Here is a 6337-nt window from a genome sequence, read left to right as displayed (position 1 = left end):
ACCTTCTGTTCAGGACAGTAAAGGCCTCAGAGGACGTAACTGAGGCAGGAAAGGGTCGCTTGGCTCAGTTAGTCTTGTATCTAGAACTGTTCCTTGAACAAGGGGGGGAGCTGAGGTTCATGCAAGGGACCAGGAATTGCTTTTTAGCCTGGAAAATGCCAGAGGGGTGTGTGTAACTTGGATATGATGATAAGTTCATCTGGCAAGAATCACAGAATATTTTGATTTACTGAAAAACCGGGCAGCTCAGAAGTTACTACTCGACTCATTGCTGCTCCCATCTGTTGCACACGTAAGCACAGCAGAACAGATGATTTTTTTCTGAGCCTGAGGTCTTCGACTGACCCTCCGTAAATGCGTCTTGCCAAAAAGCAGACTCGGGGGAGGAAAGTTGTCAGATATAATAGAGAAAGAAAAGGACACAGGCTTCAAAGTCCACTCCAGCAGAACATGGAAGTGACCTGGCTGGAAATGAAACCCGTAGTCTGCTTCCCCAGCCTCCTGGAAGCCTCTAACAGCTCCACAGGCAGTGAGGGGAGAGAATAATTGAACTTCAAGTTGAAATAAAAATAATTTTCAGTAGCATTCTGCAGTACTTTTAAAATACTAGAACCATGAAATATGGTGTGATGATAACTATCAGGCTTGTAAGCCTGGTAACTAGGACTTTTACCTTGAAGATCTCAGTATGGGTACTTTAAGCCTTTTAAAACAGAGTTAAATCAATTTTTTTTTCCCTAGTTCTGCTAGCACTAGCCTTTCTTTTCACCCCCTCAAAAACAGAGCAACTCCCTCTTGAGAATGTTATTTACTTTCCATATTATGTGCTTACCGATTTCTGGAATTGCCAATGTATTTGGATACCTGCATAAATTTAAGTTTCAAGAAAACTGTAAGGCTGAAACGAAAGAGAGAGACCGCTGCAGATGGGATACTGGGAAGGAATTCTCGTCTGTGAGGGTGCTGAGGCCCTGGCACAGGGCCCAGAGAAGCTGTGGCTGCCCCGGATCCCTGTGGCCTGACTGAACTAGAGGTAAAGCCGCCTGGGTGTCCTGCCCACGGCAGGGGGTGGGAAGGGATGGTGGAACGAGATTGAGGTGAATGTTTTGAGATTAATTCGTGGGTTTTTTAATAATATACTTTATAAGCCTGTGTAGTAGATATTTTAGAGTTAGTTTGTGTTTTACTGGATAACATCACTTTCTTAAGCGTAAAGGAATGCGGGGTTCCTGGAAGACATTCCTCTGCCGAGAGGGAAGATAATCACCCATCGCGGAGAGAAAGGAGGGTGTGACCCCTGGCTGATGGAGCTGAGCACCGCCATCAGCCACCGTCAGCCGAGTGCTCAGCGCCCCACAGCCATCATCCCGACTGTCGTCAAGGACATACATCTCAATACCCGGTTCCAGCAAACCCGGACAAAAGCTTCTGTCTCCCCGGAAAAAACTATTCACCTGACTTGCAACCGTAAAAGACCCTAGATGAATATGAATCAAGAATCATACACACAAAGAACCCATGACGTAATCGGTTGCCCAAGCCCAAAAACTGTATAAAAACGGGCTCTGCACACTCTGAATTTGTGAACCGGAGGGGGACTCTGTGCCGTTCCATGGTAACTATTTTTAACTCTTTTTGCTCACCTGAGCACCGGTCGCTGGGCAGGCCCGACAACTCGGCCGGGGCGGGACCGCAGGACCACCACCCTGCCCGGGCCGCGATATCTCCGGGCCGCTGCCGCTCCCGCTCCGCCCGCCCCTGCCTGCGGGAGCAGCGGCGATTCCGGGGTGCCGCCGTGCCGGCTCCGAACCGGGCATGGCCGGGAAGCGGAGCGGGGAGCCTGCGGCCCGCGGGACGAGGAGTTCGATGGCGCCCGCCTCACGGCGCTGCTGCGGGACCCCGCGGCCGCCGCCAAAGGTGAGGGGCTCTGCGTGGCGGGAAAGGCGCGCCCTGAGGCGGCCGCGCTGGGCGGAGGGGGCCGCGCCGTCCCGGGGCTGAGGCGGCCGCGCCGCGCCGTCCCGGGCGGAGGCGGCTGCGCTGGGCAGAGGCGGCCGCGCCGCGCCGTCCCGGGCTGAGGCGGCCGCGCCGTCCCGGGCTGAGGCGGCCGCGCCGTCCCGGGCTGAGGCGGCCGCGCCGTCCCGGGCTGAGGCGGCCGTCCCGTCCCGGGCTGAGGCGGCCGTGCCGTCCCGGGCTGAGGCGGCCGCGCCGTCCCGGGCTGAGGCGGCCGTCCCGTCCCGGGCTGAGGCGGCCGCGCCGTCCCGGGCTGAGGCGGCCGCGCCGTCCCTGGCGGAGGCGGCCGCGCCGTCCCGGGCTGCGGCGGCCGCGCCGCGCCGTCCCGGGCTGAGGCGGCTGCGCTGGGCAGAGGCGGCCGCGCCGTCCCGGGCGGAGGCGGCCGCGCCGTCCCGGGCGGAGGCGGCTGTCCCGGGGCACGTCGCAGGGGGTGGGTGGCACCGGTGCTGCTGCTGGCGGGGCTGGCGCACATGGCACCGCTCGGCCCCTCAGGGTCGCGGCCGGGCCGGAGCGGGCCCTGCACGGGGCGCCGGTGCCCCGGGTTGACGCTGCTCCTTTGCAGGGCTGGAGACGTTCGTGTCCGTCGCCAGGACGCTGCCATCGGCCCAAGTGTACGATGTCGTGGAGGGATACGTGAAAATTTCCATGGAGTGTGCTGAGATATTCAAGCTTCTCGATGGAGAAAGGAAGCCTGAAAGTGAAGTAAGTTGGACAGGGGGCTTGTAATTCAGGGACTGGCGGCTGCAGTCCCAACAATCCCACCCTGGAGAAGAAGCGACAAAAGGTTGCCAGAAAATGGTCACAGTGGCCAAGGCTGCCAGAGCTCCAGGAAGGTTTGGGCAGCGCTGTCAGGCGTGGGACTGTTGGGGTGGCTGTGCAGGACCAGGAGTTGGACTGGATGATCCTTGTGGGTCCAGCTCAAGATACTCTGTGGTTCTGTGAATAAATGCTTTGTGGTGTAGATAACTCTGATAATTGATTATGGCTTTGGTTTGGTTTTTTTCTTTTTTTTCTGGAAGTAGCAGTGGCAGAAGCACCTACCGAGTGGGAGATGCTCTTTTCAGTTCATAGATGTTCCTGGATTTAATGACACACACAGCCAATCGTCCCGTCCAAATCAAGCTGTTAAGGTTCTTTAAATGTTATCAAAAGATCTTTTAGGAAATAAGGGGATCAATAAAAGCAGTTAAGTAAGCAAAATAATAGTCTGGTGAAAGTAAATGTTCTTAGGTATCTCCCTGATATATCAGTATTTCTAGGAAGCCGCTGGTAAAGTTGACCTCATTTTTCTTATTTTAGCTGGACACAATTTATCCTCATCAGAATATGACGAATGAACAAAGAGTTCAATAATTTTTCACTCTGAATGCTGGTGCAGCATTGCTGACTGCTTACAACATAGTACTGTATTGTGTGGCTTTTTAACCATCGCCTGCTATTCTTTGTCTTCCAGTATCATTTTTATCTGTGTCGTGTTCAGTGGCAGCCTTCCCTCAATATCCCATTGCTCACAGGGGCTGGTGTTTGTAATGGGCGCAGCCCAGTGCTGTGTGGTTTCTGGATTCCTCTGCAGGGAAATAATTGCAAGACCGGAACAGCCCCAGTGTTTTTCTCGGGGACATTTTGTTTTTCGTCGTCCACTTAGGAGCAGCCGTCTCTTAAAGCAATGATTCCTTGAAACTACATGCTCTCCAAAGTGATCTTTTCCGAGAGGAAGCATTAATTTGGGAGAGAATCTAAAAGTTAATGTCACTTTCGTGTGTGGAAGCTTTCCTCTTGGGGTGGGGTTACCCTTTATCGATGGTGGTTATTACTATTTGCTCAGCTAATAATTTCAAGTCTTACCTGATATTGTCAGATACTAACATACTTTTTTATCCGGCAGATGCTGTTAGTCTTTCAAGCCCTAGAAGCCATTTTACTGAGGACAGCCAGCGACCGCTCACATTTGTGGGAATGAACATCGTCAGAAAGTTGATTCATTCCTATATGAGACTGGTCTATGCTGCTTTGTATTCTGAAAATCACAAGTAAGTCTTCTTGGTGCTCTGCTGGAGAATCTCTGTCAGTTGATCTGGAGGGACTGTACGGGACGTTTCGAAATTCATCTTGAGTTATTGCTAATAATCCACCTTTATTTAATAATCCTTTTCCACTTGTCATAAAATAATTGCCTGTGGAAGTCTTTGCAAAGTGAAAGCTCTGATGCATCATACAATCCAGTGCTGTAGGATAATTTCCTGAAGGTGTAGTTTTCATCGGTTGGGCCTGCCCTGGTGAGAGCTAACACTGGTGGTACCTTGAGTCCTCTTACTTTATTGCTGCTTGATTTGTGGGGTGGAATGTACTGCGTGGAACAGGGCTGGGCAGTCTTCCTGTGACAGCAAAAAGAGCTGCTCTTGAGTTCTTTGTTTTCCTGTATTTTTTTTGGAGTCAGGTTGCCATGTTTATAATAGATTTTTCTCTTTCAGACTGGCTTTTTCTGTAATTTTTTCAGTCTCCTAAAACTGAGGTCATTTTAGGTTGCTCAATAACTGTTGTTATTTAGTCCAGACCAAACAATTTCTCATGCTCCTGTGGATGGGGAAAAAAGTTGCAAATGCCAGAGACATTTCAGTACAGACCTGGGAGGAAGAGGGAAGCAGAGAAAAAATCAGACTGAAATTGACTTGGCCGAGGCAAATGACTCATCTTTCAGTCTTTGAGCAGAACTGGAAAACCTTTTCTCTGCTTGCCTAGTTCATAGGCACAGCTGTGCTTCCTGAGCTGTGCAGTTGATCTTATTGCAGCAGGCTTTTTAACCTGACAAAGAATCTCAAATGTGTAAACTGGAAACAAATTTTGAGGCTGTGCAAGATGTGCACTTCTGATGAAATGTTTAAAGATTGCAGGTTCTGGAGGAATCCTTCTAGAACCTGCACAGAGGGGGCTGCAGATTTCTGGTGGGAGATGCTCTGCATTTTCTGTGCAACCTCTTTGCTGTGCAGAGGGATTTTCTTTATTGCATGTCTAGATGGGATCTCTGCTTGAACCACACGGCTTTTTACAGATTGTCCATGACAGGTGCACGATGGACAGGTTACAAATGTGTTCATGGTAGTGGCTGTTCAGATGATGGAGGTCTGCTGTCCTCTTATGTATTCCTGTTGAAATAAATGGCAGACCTCTATGAATTTAGGAGTTCATAGAATCATAATTAAGGCTTGCGTAGTCCAGCCCCACTGCCATGAACAGGTCATCTTAGAGTTGTTCGTTTTGACACTTTCACCCTTTTAAACTACTTGATAAAAGGAATATCCAGCCTCACCTTATGGCCTAATTTTGGGGAAGAATATGAAAAGGCATTTCCTTCTCCCTTCCTCCCTCACCCCTCTTTCCCAGCTGCTGTTATTACTACCTAAAATAATTGCTTTGATTATTTAACTTCCCTTCTATTTTCTCTTGAAGTTTTAATCTGTTGGTTTGGTGATTAGTATAACCATGATCCTGGAAATAACCTGCAGGTTTTCCCTCTGCTTTGTCTTTTTAGGATGAGCCAGGGGTGCCTTACACTGCTGTCAGCAATGGTGGCTCAGGGCCCGGGTTCAGCAAGGGATCTATATAGTCATTTCGATTTCAATGAAATACCTGCCTGGATTGTTGGAAAGAAGATGCAAGAAGGTAAATTAAGGTCCTGCATGCAATGAAATGCTATGCCATGGCTCCACCAGCATTTTTAGCTAACTGTTGGGAACAAACTGTTGCCAATGTTTGTTGTATTTTCATCTGCAAGAACTTAACTCTCCCTTCCTGTCCTGTGTCAGGCTGAAGTCCTTGACTGTGCCTAACTGGACACATGAAAATGCCTTACGTGTTGCCAACGAGCTGTGGAGAAACATAAATGTACAGTTTCTGTGAACTGTCCTTCTGGTGTCTAAAACAGAGTGAAAGCGATAGTACACTCCTGGAAACTAGTCAGTCATTTTGTGGTTTGGTCCCACTGAAATAAATGGAAGTTGGAGAGGGGATATTGCTCAGTACTAATACAGGGTAATTGTGTTTGAAAGCATAAACAGAATAATCCAAATTATCTCTAACTGGAAATCCTTAAGAGGAATATGTGAGTGAGGGGAAGAAGTCACTCCTCTTTTTCCTGAAGAAACTATCTCTTGTTTCCTCCCTGTTTGCTAAAAATAGTCAGGATTGACACAAACCAGAACAAGAATATCTAAGTGTCATTCCAAATGCAAGTATAAAATTAATCCAGTATTGTTTGCAATGTTGACATATTGTTTCTAGATTTTAAAGATTACTTGCAGAGTGAATGTGTAAGTTTGTGTTAGGTTTG

The 6337-nt window shown here is 49.2% G+C and overlaps 1 long non-coding RNA gene across 1 annotated transcript; it reads left to right on the top strand.

Moving 5' to 3' along the window:
• The first annotated feature begins 2576 nt into the window (after positions 1-2576).
• Positions 2577-5738, top strand: LOC136300886 (uncharacterized). Its single transcript, XR_010723760.1, has 3 exons — positions 2577-2712; positions 3896-4040; positions 5540-5738. It is a non-coding gene; the product is annotated as an uncharacterized lncRNA (long non-coding RNA).
• Positions 5739-6337: the final 599 nt, after the last annotated feature.

Source organism: Chamaea fasciata, unplaced genomic scaffold, assembly GCF_029207755.1.
Source record: "Chamaea fasciata isolate MVZ Bird 193981 ecotype frontalis unplaced genomic scaffold, bChaFas1.0.hap1 SCAF_1, whole genome shotgun sequence".
In the NCBI taxonomy this organism is placed as follows: Eukaryota; Metazoa; Chordata; class Aves; order Passeriformes; family Sylviidae; genus Chamaea; species Chamaea fasciata.
The sequence above is the reverse complement of the archived record's forward strand: the minus strand, read 5'-3'. Positions and strand labels throughout refer to the sequence as shown.